Raw genomic sequence first — 22,194 nt, forward strand, 5'->3', positions numbered from 1 at the left:
AGCCTACATTTTCTGATTGTTGGTATTTTTTTGTTCGGGGTTTCTTTCTTTTTTGCATGTTTCATATTTAAGTTGCATAAACCAAGACAAAATTATTCAGTCGTACGTTGATAGTATAACAGAGTGTTCTTGAACTTGAAAACAAAAAACAAAACTGATGTGAACAATAAAAAAAACAAAAATTCTTTCAAAATAATAATAAAGAAGCTAAACATCACAATGTAATTAAAAAATTATAATTAAAGAAAGAACATAAAAAATTGCTATTTGTGGTCATATGAAAATAATTGTCAAAACAAAAAATACAACAAAATAAATTATATCAAGATGTACAGTGCATCATCATAAGAGTAATAATTATTGTTAAAAATACAAATAATAACAAATTGTAATTAAGGAAAAGTTTATGAGCGAATTCTAACAAACAGAAAATAATTATAATAAATAAAATAAAAATAAATAGAATATAATATAATAACATAAAATACAACTAATGAGTTCAAATTCCCATAGAGCAACAGCAAATGGAAAATCGATATTTTAACATTTTTTTTTGTTTTTACCTGTTGTAAACCCCATATATACACTAAAAAAAGGTAAAAATTTTTCTTTATTTTAGTTCATGGATATTATTGTATTTTAGTTAAAAATTGCCCCCAATAAGAGAAAATTTCCTTCACTTTAAAAGTTTAAGGCTTTCTGCAATTACACTCAACGAAAAGTTTATTTGACTCCAAAGATTTTGATTTTCTCTTAAGGATTTTTGTTTTTATTCCGAGCCAAAAGAGTGACTTCATTAAAATAAATAAAATAATTAAATTATTCTTAGATTTATTTAATATTTATGGAAAACTAGAAAATTCAACTTAATTTATAAGATTATTTGAAATTTCCAAGTGAGCAAAGAAATAGTAGATAGTAACAGTAGGAATCCAGTATGTAGTAGATAGGGACAGTAGGAATTTTCCTAGTCCCGCTTAGCACAAAGACTTCTTTATTTTTTTTTATATCAGGGTGGGAAAGGGGTAAATACCGATATTTTTGGTAAACTATTTTATTTTATAATTTATTTTAGGCTACATACCCCACTTATTCTATTCGTATATATTTTTTTTTGCGATAACAAAGATATTCACATAGAAATAAACGACAAACAAAAAATCTTATAACAAATATTTCAAAGTAAAAAATATTTTCTTAATTTCAAAAAATGTTAATATTTAGGTAAGGTAGAAAATAGTATATAGGAACACTAGGAATCCAGTGTGTAGTAGATAGGGACAGTAGGAATTTACTTATCTCCACTTAACATAAACTTCTCTATTTTTTGATATCTGGAAAAAATATTTTATTTTCAAAAAACTTGAAGGGAGGTAAAAAATAGAAAATCTAAAAAAAATGATCCGATCTTGATCTTCGTATAACGCAAAAGAAATTTTTAGAAATTTTAATTCCAATTATTTTTTCTTCAAAATACGAAATCTTACCTAACAAGAGAAGACATTTTAATTATACTGAAATTCTTTTCTGAGGAACCAAATTTTGCCCAAAAAGGTATCCCAAAAAAAATTCTTTTTCATTCCTCTGCCAGATCCATTCGATTTGCCTTCCTGCGGGAATTTCCTTACCATTCCCCAAAGAATTGTACTAAATATTATTTTGTTATCGTAATGTGTTTAGGTATGACTGACAAATGAACCTTTTAACATGAACTAATCATAATCATTTAGCGGCCTTCTACCCCATTATTAAATTATTTCGTAAATAAATATGTAACTTAATTAAATTCGAGTTTGTATTTTACTAAATCACAAAATGACAAAATCCAATTAAATGCTCAATTAACAGCCAAACAAATGTCAACACAAAAAAAAACTCTCAGTTTAGCATCACAAGTAATAAAACATATCTTATTGTTGTGTTTTGAACAAATACACAAATAAAAAATGGTTAATACATTAATAAAAATATTTACACACAGAAATCAAAAACCTAATTAATAAGAATTTAAAAGGGTCATTAGCAAAATGTTCACATAAAAAAATAAACGAAATAAAACTCAAGGATTTAGGAAACTTAAATCAAAGTTCATTAAAATTCAAATTATTTTTTTTTTGTAACTTAAGAAAAAATTAAGTGTCTATTATAATTGATAGGAGTTAGAAACCAAAAAAATGGTTAAAAAATTATTTATACCAAAAAATGGACTTATTATTTTTTTGTACATAAGGTGGTAGGGAGAGCATTCTGTTAATATATTGATTGATAGATTTTTTTATATGGCACAAAGAGATTACAAAAAATAGTGAAATTAAAAATTTTCTTAATCACAACTTTTTTCGTAAGCTATTGTCTTCAAGAGTGTACCCTCCCTACATTCTAACATCAGATTTATGCAACATTTATAGAAAACTACAAAACTCAACTTAATTTATACGATTAACTTGAAATATATAGATGAGATAGAAAAATAGTAGATAGGAACAGTAGGTATCCAATATATAGTAGATGGGGAAGTAGGAATTTACCTTACTATGTTACACTTAACGTAGTCTATCTGGGTGGGGAATAGTAAATCTAACTAAATTATGCGATTGCTAAAAACTTTCAGGAAAAATGGAGGGAAGGTGGTATCGCGATAAAAAATCAGAATTTATATATTTTATTTCTTTTTATATCCTCCACCATAGGATGGGGGGTATATTAACTTTGTCATTCCGTTTGTAACACATCGAAATATTGTTCTAAGACCCCATAAAGTATATATGTTCTGGGTCGTGGTGAAATTCTGAGTCGATCTAAGCATGTCCGTCCGTCCGTCTGTTGAAATTACGCTTACTTCCGAGCGAAACAAGCTATCGACTTGAAACTTGGCAAAGTAGTTGTTATTGATGTAGGTCGGATGGTATTGCATAGCCCCCATATAAACCGAAGCTCAGATTTGGCTTGCGGAGCCTCTTGGACGAGCAAAATTCATCCGATCCGGTTGAAATTTGGTACATGGTATTAGTATATGGTATCTAACAACCACGCAAAAATTGGTCCATATCGGTCCATAATTATATATAGCCCCCATATAAGCCGATCCCAGATTTGACCTCCGGAGCCTCTTAGAGAAACAAAATTCATCCGATCCGGTTGAAATTTGGTACGTGGTGTTAGTATATGATTTCATATCTATGGAAAATTTTTTGTCAAAATTTTATTTCTATAGAAAATTTTGTCAAAATTTTATTTCTATAGAAAATTTTGTCAAAATTTTTTTTTCTCCAAAAAAATTTGTCAAAATGTTATTTCTATAGAAAATTTTGTCAAAATTTTATTTCTATAGAAAATTTTGTCAAAATTTTATTTCTATAGAAAATTTTGTCAACATTTATTTCTGTAGAAAATTTTGTCAAAATTTTATTTCTATAATAAATTTTGTCACAATTTTACTTCTACAGAAAAATATGTCAAAATTTTACTTCTACAACAAAATTTATCAAAATTTTACTTCTACAGCAAAATTTGTCAAAATTTTACTTCTACAGCAAAATTTGTCAAAATTTTACTTCTACAACAAAATTTATCAAAATTTTACTTCTACAGCAAAATTTGTCAAAATTTTACTTCTACAGCAAAATTTGTCAAAATTTTATTTCTATAGTAAATTTTGTTAAAATTTTATTTCTGTAGAAATATTGTCAACATTTTATTTCTATAGAAAATTTTAACAAAATTTTATTTCTATAAAAATTTTTGTTAAAATTTTATTTCCATAGAAAATTTTGACAAAATTTTATTTCTACAGAAAATTTTGTCAAAATTTTATTTCTATAGAAAATTTTGTCAAAATTTTATTCCTATAGAAAATTTTGTCAAAATTTTATTTCTATAGAAAATTTTGTCAACATTTTTTTTCTATAGAAAATTTGTCAAAATTTTATTTCTATATAAAATTTGTCAAAATTTTATTTCTATAGGAAATTTTGAAAATTGAAAAATTTTGTGAACTGACAAAATGTCAAAATTTTATTTCTATAGAAAATTTGCCAAAATTTTATTTCTATAGAAAATTTTGAAAATTTTTCTTTCTGTAGATAATTTTGTGAACTGTCAAAATGTCAAAATTTTATTTCTATATAAAATTTGTCAAAATTTTATTGCTATATAAAATTTGTCTAAATTTTATTTCTATAGAAAATTTTTTCAAGATTTTATTTCTATAGAACATTTGGTCAAAATTTTATTTCTATAGAAAATTTTGTCAAACTGAATTATATACGTATTTAATCGGCCTTTTTTGAGAAGACGGTGTTACGAAGTTTTCAGATACCTTGCCATCGGCAAGTTTTACCGCAACCCAAGTAATTCGATTGTGTATGACAGTCTGTAGTAGAAGTTTCTACACAATCCATGGTGGAGGGTACATAAGATTCGGCCTGGCCGAACTTACGGCCGTATATACTAGTTTTTTTTTTTTTGCTTTTTTTTTTAATACAACGACAACATCCCAAAAATAACATAGACAACAGCGTTGCCACAATAAATTTTTATTTTGAACCAAAATTTTTCCAAAATTGGAGCAAAATTCGGACCAGCGGACCTTCTTTCCCAACATAAATTACTATCATTTAAAAGTTAAACATTTTCCAAAATTTTATTTCGATAGACAATTTTGTCAAAATTTCATATCTATGGCAATTTTTTTGTCAAAATTTTATTTCTATAGAAAAGTTTGTCAAGATTTTATTTCTGTAGAAAATTTTGTCAAGATTTTATTTCTGTAGAAAATTTTGTCAAAATTTTATTTCTATAGAAAAAATTTTATTTCTGTCGAAAATTTTGTCAAAATTTTATTTCTACAAAAAAATTTGTAAAAATGTTATTTCTATAGAAACTTTTGTCAAAATTTTATTTCTATAGAAAATTTTGTCAACATTTTATTTCTGTAGAAAATTTTGTCAAAATTTTATTTCTATAGAAAATTTTGTCAAAATTTTATTTCTATAATAAATTTTGTCACAATTTTACTTCTACAGAAAAATTTATCAAAATTTTACTTCTACAGCAAAATTTGTCAACATTTTATATCTATAGTAAATTTTGTTAAAATTTTATTTCTGTAGAAATATTGTCAACATTTTATTTCTATAGACATTTTTTACAAAATTTTATTTCTATAAAAATTTTTGTTACAATTTCATTTCCACAGAAAATTTTATTCCATAGAAAATTTTATCACACTTTTATTATTACAGAAAATTTTGTTAAAATTTTATTTCTATAGAAAATATTGGGAAATTTTTTATTTCTACAGATAATTTTGTGTACTGACTAAATGTTATTTCTATAGTAAATTTTGTCAAAATTTTATTTCTATAGAAAATTTTGTTAAAATTTTATTTCCATAGAAAATTTTGTCAAAATCGTATTTTTATAGAAAATTTTATTAAAATTTTATTTCTGTAGAAATGTTGTCAACATTTTATTTCTGTAGACAATTTTTACAAAATTTTATTTCTATAGAAAATTTTGTTAAAATTTTTTTCCATAGAAAATTTTGACAAAGTTTTACTTCCATAGAAAATAATGAAAAAATTGTATTTCTATAGAAAATTTTATCACAATTTTATTATTATAGAAAAAAAGTTTTTGCAAAGTTTTATTGCTATAGAAAATTTTGCCAAAATTTTATTTCTATAGAAAATTTTGTCAAAATTTTATTTCTATAGAAAATTTTGTCAAAATTTTATTTCTATAGAAAATTTTGTCAAAATTTTATTTCTATAGAAAATTTTGTCAAACTTTTATTTCTATAGAAAATTTTGTCAAAATTTTATTTCTATAGAAAATTTAGTCAAACTTTTATTTCTATAGAAAATTTTTAAAATTTTTCTTTCTGTAGATAATTTTGTGAACTGACAAAATGTAAAAATTTTATTTCTATAGAAAATTTGTCAAAATTTTATTTCTATATAAAAGTTGTCAAAATTTGTTTGCTGTATAAAATTTGTCAAAATTTTATTTCTATAGAAAATTTTGAAAATTTTTCTTTCTATAGATAATTTTGTGAACTGACAAAATGTCAAAATTTTATTTCCATAGAAAATTTTGTCAAAATTTTATTTCTATAGAAAATTTTGTCATAATTTTATTTCTATAGAAAATTTTGTTAAATTTTTTTTTTCCATAGAAAATTTTGACAAAGTTTTACTCCCATAGAAAATTATGCATAAATTTTATTTCTATTGAAAATTTTGTCAAAATTTTATTTCTACAGAAAATTTTGTCAAAATTTTATTTCTATAGAAAATTTTGTCAAAATTTTATTTCTAAAGAAAATTTTGTCAAAATTTTATTTCTATAGAAAATTTTGTTAAAATTTTTTTTTCCATAGACAATTTTGACAAAGTTTTACTCCCATAGAAAATTATGAATAAATTTTATTTCTATTGAAAATTTTATCACAATTTTATTAATATAGAAAACTTTGTCAAAATTTTATTTCTATAGAAAATTTTGAAAAGTTTTCTTTCTATAGATAATTTTGTAAACTGACAAAATGTCAAAATTTTATTTCTATAGAAATTTGTCAAATTATTATTTCTATAGAAAACTTGTCAAAATTTTATTACTATAGAAAATTTTGGCAAAATTTTATTTCTATAGAAAATATTGTTAAAATTTTATTTCCATAGAAAATTTGGACAAAATTTTATCTCTATAGAAAATTTTATCACAATTTTATTATTATAGAAAATTTTGTCAAAATTTTGATTTCTATAGAAAATTTGTCAAAATTTTATTTCTATAGATAATTTTGTGACTGGCAAAATTTTATTTTTATAGAAAATTTTATCACAATCTTATTATTATAGAAAAGTTTTTGCAAAATTTTATTTCTATAGAAAATTTTGTCACAAGTTTTTTTCTATAGAAAATTTTGGGAAATTTTTATTTCTACAGATAATTTTGTGTACTGATAAAATGTTATTTCTATAGTAAATTTTGTCAAAATGTTATTTCTGTAGACATTTTTTACAAAATTTTATTTCTATAGAAAATTTTGTTAAAATTTTATTTCCATAGAAAATTTTGTTAAAATTTTATTTCCATAGAAAATTTTGTCAAAATCGTATTTCTATAAAAAATTTTGCTAAAATTTTATTTCTGTAGAAATGTTGTCAACATTTTGTTTCTATAGACAATTTTTACAAAATTTTATTTCTATAGAAAATTTTGTTAAAATTTTTTTTTCCATAGAAAATTTTGACAAAGTTTTACTCCCATAGAAAATTATGAATAAATTTTATTTCTATAGAAAATTTTATCACAATTTTATTAATATAGAAAACTTTGTCAAAATTTTATTTCTATAGAAAATTTTTGAAAATTTTTCTTTCTATAGATAATTTTGTGAACTGACAAAATGTCAAAATGTTATTTCTATAGAAAATTTGTCAAAATATTATTTCTATAGAAAATTTGTCAAAAGTGTATTGCTATAGAAAATTTTGGCAAAATGTTATTGCTATAGAAAATTTTGGCAAAATTTTATTTCTATAGAAAATATTGTTAAAATTCTATTTCCATAGAAAATTTTGACAAAATTTTATTTCGATAGAAAATTTTATCACAATTTTATTAATATAGAAAACTTTGTCAAAATTTTATTTCTATATAAAATTTGTCAAAATTTTATTTCTATAGAAAATTTTATCACAATTTTATTATTATAGAAAAGTTTTGGCAAAATTTTATTTCTATAGAAAATTTGTCAAAATTTTATTGCTATAGAAAATTTTGGCAAAATTTTATTTCTAAATTTTCAAGTTTAAAATTTTATTTCCATAGAAAATGTTGTTTCTACAGAAAATTTATTCAAAATTTTATTTCTATAGAAAGTTTTGAAAAAATGCCGATTTGACGAAAATGGACCAAGGTTAGGTTAAGTGGCAGCCCGATGTATCAGGCTCACTTAGACTATTCAGTCCATTGTAATACCACATTGGTGAACTTCTCTCTTATCACTGAGTGCTGCCCGATTCCATGTTAAGCTCAATGACAAGGGACCTCCTTTTTATGGCCGAGTTCCACATTGCAGTGAAACCACTTAGAGAAGTTTTGAAACCCTCACCAGCATTACTGAGGTGGGATAATCCACCGTTGAAAAACTTTTTGGTGTTCGGTCAAAGCAGGAATTGTGCATGCAAGGCGGGCATGCTAACCATTGCACCACGGTGGCTCCCAAAATGGACCAAAATCAAGCATATTCCATTTGGTCCGACAATGGCACCAAGTTAAAAATTAATAATTTTTTGGACTAATTTTGGTTGGGACCAAAATGGCAAGCCTGACACACAACGTACCATCCTATTACGGTAATTGATCTTACGCACTCTCTTGCTACCAATGCTTTTTCATTGACTCTCAAACTTAATTCACCATGTCAGCATAACAAAAACTAAACAAAAGCAACCAAACAACAGCTACTCAAACTACAGTAGCATCATCAATTTTTGTTAAAAAAAAACTCCGATTTTCACCACTAAATCTTTGACAATTTCAAAAATGAGTGCGTTTAATCACATCTAAATAAAATTTCCTTTCGTTTGTAGCGAATTTTCATTATTTTTTGTCACCTGGAAAATCGTATGGGCTATGCTTGATGGAGTATACCTGAAAGACACCCTAGCCTAACTATGGACACTAGTTACTTGTTTTCTTTTTTCATTCATTAATTTTAATTTTATATATAATTTTTTTTTTATAGATTGTTTATTATCTCGAAACTAATGCCAATTCATTTGAATAGCCATTGACCAATTTTATACGTCTATTGAAGGCTATTTAATTGATTTTGAAACTCTACTTTGATTAAAAAAAAAAATGTTTTCCTTGGCTTCTCCTATCCATTTGAAGTGTCTGACTCTTGTGATTGATTGTAAATTTAGCACGATCGAGTGATTAATCACTTCACTTCAGTTTACTTCACTTTGCAAATCATATTGCAAGCATTCAAGCGCCATTTAATTCGATATTAATAATACTATAAAAAAAACACACACACACACCAACAAAAAGTAAATTAATAACAAATGATGATGATGATGACGCTAGCTATGATGACAAAGATGATTCCTTGAAACTCAAGTGTGTTCATTATTGCTTCTATGATAAACACAAAAGCATTTTAAAAATAATCATAAAATACGATTCAATGGAAATACGAGATGTGTTTTTTTCATATATTATTTTTAAATTTCTTTAAACAAAACAAAATCACATCAGAGAATCTCATGTGATTAATTGAAAATTCAAATAGAACATGAAATAGCCACAAGCGAGTGTTAAACATCCATCGAGCAGGTACACAGAAAAAAAAAAATTATGATGTAAATATATTTTTTGTAACAGTTTTGGGGATATACCATACCTGCAGGACCACCCTATTATTTTATGAAATTTTATTTAAGCAGATAACAAAGTGGCTGTTCTTTTTTATTCCCTCCACCATAGGATGGGGGTATACTAACTTTGTCATTCCGTTTATAACACATCGAAATATTGCTCTAAGACCCCATAAAGTATATATATTCTGGGTCGTGGTGAAATTCTGAGTCGATCTGAGCATGTCCGTCCGTCCGTCTGTTGAAATCACGCTAACTTTCGAACGAAACAAGCTATCGACTTGAAACTTGGCACAAGTTGTTGTTATTGATGTAGGTCGGGTGGTATTGCAAATAGGCCATATCGGTCCACTTTTACGTATAGCCCCAATATAAACGGACCCCCATATTTGGCTTTCAGACCCTCTAAGAGAAGCAAATTTCATCCGATCCGGCTGAAATTTGGTACATGGTGTTCGTATATGGTCTCTAATAATCATGCAAAAATTGGTCCATATCGGTCCATAATTACATATAGTCCTCATATAAACCGATCCCCCGATTTGGCTTGCGGAGCCTCTAAGAGAACCAAATTTCATCCGATGCGGCTGAAATTTGGTACATGGTGTTAGTATATGGTCTCTAACAACCATGCAAAAATTGGTCCATATCGGTCCATAATTACATATAGTCCTCATATAAACCGATCCCCCGATTTGGCTTGCGGAGCCTCTAAGAGAACCAAATTTCATCCGATGCGGCTGAAATTTGGTACATGGTGTTAGTATATGGTCTCTAACAACCATGGAAAAATTGGTCCATATCGGTCAATAATTATATATAGCCTCCATATAAACCGATCCCCCGATTTGGCTTGCGGAGCTTCTAAAAAACGAAAATTTCATCCGATCCGGCTGAAATTTGGTACATGGTGCTCGTATATGTTCTCTAATGACCATGCAAAAATTGGTCCATATCGGTCCATAATTATATATAGCCCCCATAAAAATCGATTCCCAGATGTGTCCTCCGGAGCCTCTTGGAGGAGCAAAATTCATCCGATCCGGTTGAAATTTGCAACGTGGTGTTAGTATAAGGCCGCTAATATACATGCCAAAATTGGTCCATATCGGTCTATAGTTATATATAGCCGATCCCCAATCACACAAAAATTGGTCCATATCGGTTCATATTCATGGTTGCCACTCGAGCCAAAAATAATCTAACAAAATTTTATTTTTATGGAAAACATTGTCATTGTTATTTCTATAGAAAATTTTGTCAAAATTTTATTTCTATAGAAAATTTTGTCAAAATTTTATTTCTATAAAAAATGTTGTTAAAATTTTATTTCTAAAGAAAATTTTGTCAAAATTTTATTTCTATAGAAAATTTTGTCAAAATTTTATTTCGATAGACAATTTTTCCAAATTTTATTTCTATAGAAAATTTTGTCAAAATTTTATTTCTATAGAAAATTTTGTCAAAATTTTATTTCTATAGAAAATGTTGTTAAAATTTTATTTCTAAAGAAAATTTTGTCAAAATTTTATTTCTATAGAAAATTTTGTCAAAATTTTATTTCGATAGACAATTTTTTCCAAATTTTATTTCTATAGAAAATTTTGTCGAAATTTTATTTCTATAGAAAATTTTGTCAAAATTTTATTTCTAAAGAAAATGTTGTTAAAATTTTATTTCTAAAGAAAATTTTGTCAACATTTTATTTCTATAGGAAATGTTGTCAACATTTTATTTCGATAGACAATTTTTTCCAAATTTTATTTCTATAGAAAATGTTGTCAAAATTTTATTTCTAAAGAAAATTTTGTCAAAATTTTATTTCTATAGAAAATTTTGTCAAAATTTTATTTCGATAGAAAATGTTTTCCAAATTTTATTTCTATAGAAAATTTTACTTTTATAGAATATGTTGTCAAAATTTTATTTTGTCAAAATTGTATTTCTATAGAAACTTTAAACTTAATTATATACGTATTTAATCGGCCTTTTTTAGTTTAATATATACCACGTATGGACTATGTGGTATATATTACGGTGTTAGGAAGTTTTAAGATACCTTGCCATCGGCAAGTGTTACCGCAACCCAAGTAATTCGATTGTGAATGACAGTCTTCAGTAGAAGTTTCTACGCAATACATGGTGGAGGGTACATAAGCTTCGGCCTGGCCGAACTTACGGCCGTATATACTTGTTTAATATATAGTTTTACTTCATTAAGTTTTTTATTTAAAAAATAAAAACAAAGATCTTTAATATTAACATATGTGTTGCCCGATTTTCCAAAATTTGACAATTTGCAAAAATTTTATTAAAAATAAAATTTTGCAAAATTTTCTTAGAAATACAATTTTGCAAAAATGTTCATAGAAATACATTTTTGCAAAAATTTACTATAGAAAAAATTTTCTACAGATATAAACGCTTGAGAAAGTTCTCTATAGAAATAAAATTTTAACAAAATTTTCTATAGAAATAAAATTTTGACAAAATTTTCTATAGAAAAAAAATTGACAAAATCTTCTATAAAAATAAAATTTTGACAAAAATTTCTATAGAAATAAAATTTTGACAAAATTTTCTATAGAAATAAAATTTTAGAAAAATTTTCTATAGAAATAAAATTTTAACAAAATTTTCTATAAAAATAAAATTTTGACAAAATTTCTATAGAAATAAAATTTTGAAAAAAAATTCTATAGAAATGCAATCTTGACAACTTTTTCATAGAAATAAAATTTAAACAAAATTTTCTATAGAAATAGAATTTAAACAAAATTTTCTATAGAAATAAAATTTTGGCAAAATTTTCTATAGAAATAAAATTTTGGCAAAATTTTCTATAAAAATAAAATTTTGCCGAAATTTTCTATAGAAATAAAATTTTAACAAATTTTTCTATACAAATAAAATTTTGGCAAAATTTTCTATAGAAATAAAATTTTGAAAAAAAATTTCTATGGAAATAAAATTTTGACAACTTTTTTTATAGAAATAAAATTTAAACAAAATTTCCTATAGAAATACAATTTTGACAAAATTTTCTATAGAAATAAAATTTTGACATAATTTTCTATAGAAATAAAATTTTGCCGAAATTTTTTATAGAAATAAAATTTTGACAAATTTTTCTGTAGAAATAAAATTTTAACAGAATTTTCTGTAGAAATAAAATTTAAACAAAATTTTCTATAGAAATAAAATTTAAACAAAATTTTCTATAGAAATACAATTTTGGCAAAATCTTCTATACTTCAATAGTCAAGTTCTCAAAATGCCATTTGACAAATATTTAATATTTAGAACTGTTACATTCCTACATAAGATTATCGTAACAATGGAACCAACGCATATTTATAATCATCTAACATTCTGCAGATCTAACAGAGGACGCAACATATGTCAGATTCCCCATAGATCAATGATATCAGAAAGACAATTTATAATACGAGCAATACGTCTCTGGAACCAAGTACCTAATGATATCCAAACCATCCACAACACTGGAAAATTTAAACGTCATTTAGTTAATTTTTATTTAAATAACAATTAAAATAATTAAATATTATTGCAGTAATATTTTAATATTCAATATTTTCATTTATTTTAATCTACATTTAATTTTTTATTATTTTTTATGTATCAAAATTGTATGTATTCAAAATGCTTAATATTGTTATTTTAATGCTTATTTGTATACTTTTATATACTAGTTCTACATTTGCTTTCCGCACTTATAACACTTCCCTAGTTAACAAAAATGATTCTAGTGCAAAGTTATAAGACATATGTCTTAATGTACTAGGAAGATTCAATGAATAAATGAAATAAAATTTTGGCAAAATTTTCTATAGAAATAAAATTTTGACAAAATTTTCTACAGAAAAAAAAATTTGACAAAATTTTCTATAAAAATAAAATTTAAACAAAATTTTCTATAGAAATAAAATTTTGACAAAATGTTCTATAGAAATATAATTTTGGCAAAATTTCCTATAGAAATAAAATTTTGCCGAAATTTTCTATAGAAATAAAATTTTGACAACTTTTTCTGTAGTAATAAAATTTTTATAAATTCTATATAAAATATTTCTTTCGATTAACACAAAATTTTAATATATACCAACCACAAACATTTGATCAACAACTTCAAGATATATTTGTAATTTGGTCGATTTTTGATAAAATTTTCTTCAAATTTTGGTGGATTATATTTGGCACGAGTGGCAACCGGGATACTAATACTGTAGATGTAAAGTGATAAAGTATAGCTCGTACATGTGTGAAATCTCTAGCAAAAACTTGCAATTTCTCTATCTGACTATTGTCGAATGTATTCTCTCTTTTGGTGGATCTAAATGTGTAAACGAACTGCTTCTAGACCAAATTTTTTAACTGAGCTAATATCGTCAGTTTTGGGGCAAAAATCGGAAAATCGGCAGTTGCTATTTTTTGAGTAAAAAAATAATGAAAATGCCGATAAATCGGCAAAATTGGCAGCCCTGGTTATACCACATGATGTGAACTTCTCTTTTATCAATGAGAGGTAACTGACAAGGGACCAGCTTCTTTCGAACACATTTCACATTACGGTACATTTTTTCAGATCTTTAGATTTAATTTCTTCCTTAAGTCTCAAGCCTGAAATTCGGTATTCATCCTAAAGTAAACACACACATAAAATGTTCCATATTGGATGACAATTTGTTATAACCCCCAAATAGACCTATACCGGAATTCGTATTCATGAGCGATCTGAAAGCTCAGGAATTTGGGGATGGGGTGAAAATTTAATTCACCGCACACATTCAATATTCATTGCTACGTTGAAATGCAATGATAACTAATAACAGTTGGCATTGCATGTATAAGAAGGGAGAGAGAGATTTGGGAAAATTAGGAGCATTTTGTATAAGGAGCAGCGTTGTTGTCACAATGAATTGTAATTTTGGACCAACATTTCTCGAAAATTGGACCAAAATTCTTACAATTTTTCCAAATTTAATTAATATTATTTAAAAGTTAAAAATTTTCCAAAATTTTATTTTTATAGAAAATTTTGTCAAAATTTTATTTCTATAGAAATTTTTGTCAAAATTTTACTTCTATAGAAAATTTTATCAAAATTTTATTTCTATAGAAAATTTTATCAAAATTTTATTTCTGTAGAAAATTTTGTCAAAGTTTTATTTCTATAGACAATTTTATCAAAATTTTATTTCTATAGAAAATTTTATCAAAATTTTATTTCTGTAGAAAATTTTGTCAAAGTTTTATTTCTATAGAAAATTTTATCAAAATTTTATTTCTATAGAAAATTTTGTCAAAGTTTTATTTCTATAGAAAATTTTATCAAAATTTTATTTCTATAGAAAATTTTTAGAAAATTTTATTTCTATAGAAAATTTTATCAAAATTTTTTTTTTTTGTCAAAGTTTTATTTCTATAGAAAATTTTTCAAACTGTTTTCTATAGAAAGTAATCGCAAAATTTTATTTCTATATAAAATTTTTACAAAATTTTCTTCCTGTACGAAATTTTTGCATAATTTTGTATCTATAACATTTTTTTTTATTGTTTATTTTTGTAAAAAATTTTATTTCTATAGAAAATGTTGTTAAAATTTTATATCTATAGACATTTTTGTCACAATTTTATTTCTACAGAAAATTTTGAAAAAATTACCGATTTGACAAAAATTAACCAAAATCAACGAAATTTTTTTTGGTCCTACCAAATTTAAGTATTAATAATTCTTTGGCCCAATTTTGGTCCGATCGGAGCAAAATGGCAACTCTGCTCGTATCTATTTCAGAGAGAATGGACACACAAGAGAACGTAACTGCGTCAGTAGGTCATAAGGAAAATTTCTCTAATATCGTGGAGTTTTTGTCGGCACTTCTCTCAAATATCACACAGTTTGCGTCGGCGTCACCCAGTTCAGTTCTCTACCGGCTGTACGAAACGTTAGGAAAATAGGATTAGAACCTACTTTGTAGGTAACAAATGTTCTTTTTTATAAATGTTTTCATTTCATTAAATTTTTTGCAGAAAATTTGACATTATAGCTGCCGATGCCTTTCCTTCGACCGCAACGTCGGTAAAACCAAAGCTGCAGGCATTGTGCGACATCTATACGCTTGACATTTGTTTTCTTCGCAGAGGAGAATTTTTCGTCCTCTTGTGTTTTTATTCTCGCTGTCTATTTCTCTGCAATATTTATTACTACGTTGAAATGCAATGATAGCTAATTACGGTTGGCATCTCATATTTGGGAAGAGAAAGAAAGTGAGAGAGAGACTTGAGAAAACAAGGAGTATTTTGTATAAAGAGTTTATTTACTCTGAGTTTTTTTTTTTGCACCTCATCACCCATAGTTACTCTCTTTGTAGCTAAGCAGTTGTTGTTGTTGCAATTTCAAAATTGAAAATATCGGAAATAAATATTGAATTGAAAATTCTATATCTTTTAAACGACTCAATATATTTGCAATTTTTTTTATTTTTAAAATTAAAAAAAGTTAATTAATTAATTTTATTTTTTAATTGTTCAGTAACTAAATAATATTTTATATAAAATACAAGAATTTTTTTCTATTGCGCCTTAAATATTAGACAACAATGAACTGAAAGACAACAACACATCTTATATTTCCCAATTTTTGACCCCACCGTCTCGTATGAGGTCATGATGGTGCGAGTCACTAAGTCTACTTCGATGGAATTCATTAAGCGACAAAATAGCAACATTGTTGTCATCTACAAAAATGTAATTCAAAGGAATATTAATTTTGCAGATTACACCAACAAAACGCAAGAGAGTCCCCATACATATGAAAAATAGATTTTGTGAAATGTTTTTGGTTTTTTTTTTTTTTTTTGTTAATATTTTTATTTGTTGTTATGTTGATTAACAAAAACCAAAACAAAAACATTGACAACAGGTAATATGAGTACTAATGAATTTTTGAATCATCTATCGCAAGCCGTTGACAATGTTAATTTATCATCGCATGAGCCAAAAATACACTGATCAAAACTGGTAAACATAAATGATAAATGAAACTGGTTCCTATCGCCGGTTATCCCATGGCTAATAATGCCCCGTATGATTTGACAGTTGGCTCGCATGGCAGAAATCGCCTTTAAAAATGCACATAAATTTATTTGTTATTATTTCTATTATGAAGCTATTAAAAGCTCAATGTTATTGTTGTTTAATGGTTAATTAATATACATACATCTATACATGAGCGTGTGTTTCAATAATGATTTTTTTATTAGTGATTATTGACATAAAGGATGCTACCCCTGGGGAGAGACAAATATGTATATATTTTAACAAAAATAACTAAATTTTAAATATAAATTTAAATAAACAAATAAAAAAATAAATATAAATATAAATAATAATATAAATATAAATATAAATATAAATATAAATATAAATATAAATATAAATATCAATATAAATATAAATATAAATATAAATATAAATATAAATATAAATATAAATATAAATATAAATATAAATATAAATATAAATATAAATATAAATATAAATATAAATATAAATATAAATATAAATATAAATATAAATATAAATATAAATATAAATATAAATATAAATATAAATATAAATATAAATATAAATATAAATATAAATATCAATATAAATATAAATATAAATATCAATATAAATATAAATATAAATATAAATATAAATATAAATATAAATATAAATATAAATATAAATATAAATATAAATATAAATATAAATATAAATATCAATATAAATATAAATATAAATATCAATATAAATATAAATATAAATATAAATATAAATATAAATATAAATATAAATATAAATATAAATATAAATATAAATATAAATATAAATATAAATATAAATATAAATATAACTATAAATATATATATAAATATAAATATAAATATAAATATAAATATAAATATAAATATAAATATAAATATAAATATAAATATAAATATAAATATAAATATAAATATAAATATAAATATAAATATAAATATAAATATAAATATAAATATAAATATAAATATAAATATAAATATAAATATAAATATAAATATAAATATAAATATAAATATAAATATAAATATAAATATAAATATAAATATAAATATAAATATAAATATAAATATAAATATAAATATAAATATAAATATAAATATAAATATAAATATAAATATAAATATAAATATAAATATAAATATAAATATAAATATAAATATAAATATAAATATAAATATAAATATAAATATAAATATAAATATAAATATAAATATAAATATAAATATAAATATAAATATAAATATAAATATAAATATAAATATAAATATAAATATAAATATAAATATAAATATAAATATAAATATAAATATAAATATAAATATAAATATAAATATAAATATAAATATAAATATAAATATAAATATAAATATAAATATAAATATAAATATAAATATAAATATAAATATAAATATAAATATAAATATAAATATAAATATAAATATAAATATAAATATAAATATAAATATAAATATAAATATAAATATAAATATAAATATAAATATAAATATAAATATAAATATAAATATAAATATAAATATAAATATAAATATAAATATAAATATAAATATAAATATAAATATAAATATAAATATAAATATAAATATAAATATAAATATAAATATAAATATAAATATAAATATAAATATAAATATAAATATAAATATAAATATAAATATAAATATAAATATAAATATAAATATAAATATAAATATAAATATAAATATAAATATAAATATAAATATAAATATAAATATAAATATAAATATAAATATAAATATAAATATAAATATAAATATAAATATAAATATAAATATAAATATAAATATAAATATAAATATAAATATAAATATAAATATAAATATAAATATAAATATAAATATAAATATCAATATAAATATAAATATAAATATAAATATAAATATAAATATAAATATAAATATAAATATAAATATAAATATAAATATAAATATAAATATAAATATAAATATAAATATAAATATAAATATAAATATAAATATAAATATAAATATAAATATAAATATAAATATAAATATAAATATAAATATAAATATAAATATAAATATAAATATAAATATAAATATAAATATAAATATAAATATAAATATAAATATAAATATAAATATAAATATAAATATAAATATAAATATAAATATAAATATAAATATAAATATAAATATAAATATAAATATAAATATAAATATAAATATAAATATAAATATAAATATAAATATAAATATAAATATAAATATAAATATAAATATAAATATAAATATAAATATAAATATAAATATAAATATAAATATAAATATAAATATAAATATAAATATAAATATAAATATAAATATAAATATAAATATAAATATAAATATAAATATAAATATAAATATAAATATAAATATAAATATAAATATAAATATAAATATAAATATAAATATAAATATAAATATAAATATAAATATAAATATAAATATAAATATAAATATAAATATAAATATAAATATAAATATAAATATAAATATAAATATAAATATAAATATAAATATAAATATAAATATAAATATAAATATAAATATAAATATAAATATAAATATAAATATAAATATAAATATAAATATAAATATAAATATAAATATAAATATAAATATAAATATAAATATAAATATAAATATAAATATAAATATAAATATAAATATAAATATAAATATAAATATAAATATAAATATAAATATAAATATAAATATAAATATAAATATAAATATAAATATAAATATAAATATAAATATAAATATAAATATAAATATAAATATAAATATAAATATAAATATAAATATAAATATAAATATAAATATAAATATAAATATAAATATAAATATAAATATAAATATAAATATAAATATAAATATAAATATAAATATAAATATAAATATAAATATAAATATAAATATAAATATAAATATAAATATAAATATAAATATAAATATAAATATAAATATAAATATAAATATAAATATAAATATAAATATAAATATAAATATAAATATAAATATAAATATAAATATAAATATAAATATAAATATAAATATAAATATAAATATAAATATAAATATAAATATAAATATAAATATAAATATAAATATAAATATAAATATAAATATAAATATAAATATAAATATAAATATAAATATAAATATAAATATAAATATAAATATAAATATAAATATAAATATAAATATAAATATAAATATAAATATAAATATAAATATAAATATAAATATAAATATAAATATAAATATAAATATAAATATAAATATAAATATAAATATAAATATAAATATAAATATAAATATAAATATAAATATAAATATAAATATAAATATAAATATAAATATAAATATAAATATAAATATAAATAAATATAAATATATAAATATAAATATAAATTAATATAGTTCATAGTATTTATGTACATTTTCATTATGTTAATGAAAAAATCCTTGTCTTAATTTTAATGAAATAAAAAAAAATTAATTTTAAATTGTACAATTCCAAAAAATTCCTATCACACCAATGAGATACCCCTTCCAACTAGTTTTTAATACGCATATAATGATTTAAATTTATAAATAATGGATTTTTAGGGGTATAAGAGTGGCTAGCTAGCGGTTGCTTGGTTCGATGATTTGGCACAGATCTTTGCCTCTTGTTTTTTTTTTTTGCTAAAGTCTAACAAATACCAGAGGAGACATTTCGGAGCCTCTAAGTCGCAATAGTGCTGGGACAATGGGACAAACGCCATTTTTACTTTGTATTTTATTGACACATTGGGATTTTGTTAATAATAGTATTGAATGTTATTATCACAAATACATAGGGATTCTTGAATGAATACGTATTATGGTGGCGGGGGGAGAGGATTTTTTCAAATGCTAAATTAGAAAAAAATTTACATTTATATATGAATTGAGCAAACAAAAATATTTGTTTATAACAAAGAACAATGCCGATTAGTTTGTTAAATTTTTTATTAAACAAAACAACAAGTGCGTGTCTATGTTTGTTTCATCTGTCAATAAATTAAAATTGTTTGTAAATTCGCTAATGTCAAAGGTTTTTCGATTAACTACAGGAAGAATTAGTTGTTAAACTGGTCTTTGGAATAAATCAAAGTTTTTCGAATGTTAAATTCACATTCTTAAGTGTACTGAAATAGTTAAAGAGATGTAGAGAATGTAACATAGAATCTAAAGACTATGGAGAGAGAGAGAGAGAGAGAGAAAATAAAACAGAGAGACAGTGTTATCAATTATACTACTGTCACACTAATCTAGATAGTTATAATGGTAAAGAGTGTGATTAAATAGAATCTAAAGCCTATGGAGAGCGAGAGAGATACAAAGATTAGTTGGAAATCTGGAAATCTCGTTATTTACCGTTAATTCAAATTATTAACTCTAAAGAGATATAAAGATAACACTCTCGTTATCTTTATTCATGGAGACACTCAATTTAAACTTTAGCAGTGATGCCAATTTGGCTATTTTATAGCTATATGTAGCTATTTTTGATGTTGATTTGCGGTATTTGCAAAATTGCTAGAAATCCAGTCATTTTAATTTAAATTTGGGCCATCTTTGACCATATAAACCGATTCCCTCTTTAGGCCGAATTTTTCATACGATAAGATTAAAATTTGGCATATTTTGTCAGGATTCGTCTCTAGTTGCCATACAAAAATTGGACCGTATACTTGTGAAGATTTTGTTACTTCTCATTTATGACAAAAATTTTCACATATTTTTTTTTTTTTTAGATTTTTACATCTTGTATTACCAGGAATTTTTTCTTCCTACTACACATATAAAATATCATAAATATTTAATTTCTTATTTTCACTTAAGTGAATGAATAAAATTAATTCCTTAGGAAATTTTCATACTATATACAAACATATGTATGTTATATTAATAAATTTCATAATAATTTCGTAACAATCATAATGAACAAAAAAACAAAAACAGCAATAAACTAAAAGCCTTTTGTTCAAAATAATGGAAAATTCCAGGAAGTACATTGTGTTATTATATACAAATAACACAAGGAGAAAGCCACTTATGATCCGCAAGACTTATTTAAAATGGGTCAATGGATTACAGACCGACTTTGTTTTTGTTTTCCTCATTCATGAATGAAATATGAAAGGGATTTCCAAAGAAACAAACAAAAGTCAATAAGAAAAACAATAAACAATAGCAAAACAAAAATTAAAGACAAAAGACAAAAACAAAATTGCCGCATAAATAATACTGAAATGATATAATAAAGTAGGCGTCATAAAATGATTGCATACACACAAAGAAAAACTACTTTTCATCGGAATGAAATTTTAGATAAACTTTAATCTTTTTGACAAAATTTTCTATAGAAATAAAATATTGACATAATTTTCAATAGAAATAAAATTTTGACAAAATTTTCTATAGAAATAAAATTTTAACAAAATTTTCTATAGAAATAAAATGTTGACAAAATTTTCTATAGAAATATAATTTTGAGAAAATTTTTTATAGAAATAAAATTTTAACAAAATTTTCTATAAAAATAAAATTTTAACGAGCTTTTCTATAGAAATAAAATTTTAACAAAATTTTCTATAGAAATAAAATTT

The 22,194-nt window shown here is 21.8% G+C and overlaps 1 protein-coding gene across 1 annotated transcript in view; it reads left to right on the forward strand.

Moving 5' to 3' along the window:
• The first annotated feature begins 575 nt into the window (after nucleotides 1–575).
• Nucleotides 576–22,194, forward strand: part of Pdk1 (Phosphoinositide-dependent kinase 1) — a 125,615-nt gene continuing 103,996 nt past the window's right edge. Inside the window, exon 1 of the mRNA XM_075307427.1 lies at nucleotides 576–596. The gene's annotated coding sequence lies outside the window, so the exon portion shown is untranslated. The remainder of the gene's footprint in view (nucleotides 597–22,194) is intronic.

Source organism: Haematobia irritans, chromosome 4, assembly GCF_050003625.1.
Source record: "Haematobia irritans isolate KBUSLIRL chromosome 4, ASM5000362v1, whole genome shotgun sequence".
In the NCBI taxonomy this organism is placed as follows: domain Eukaryota; kingdom Metazoa; phylum Arthropoda; class Insecta; order Diptera; family Muscidae; genus Haematobia; species Haematobia irritans.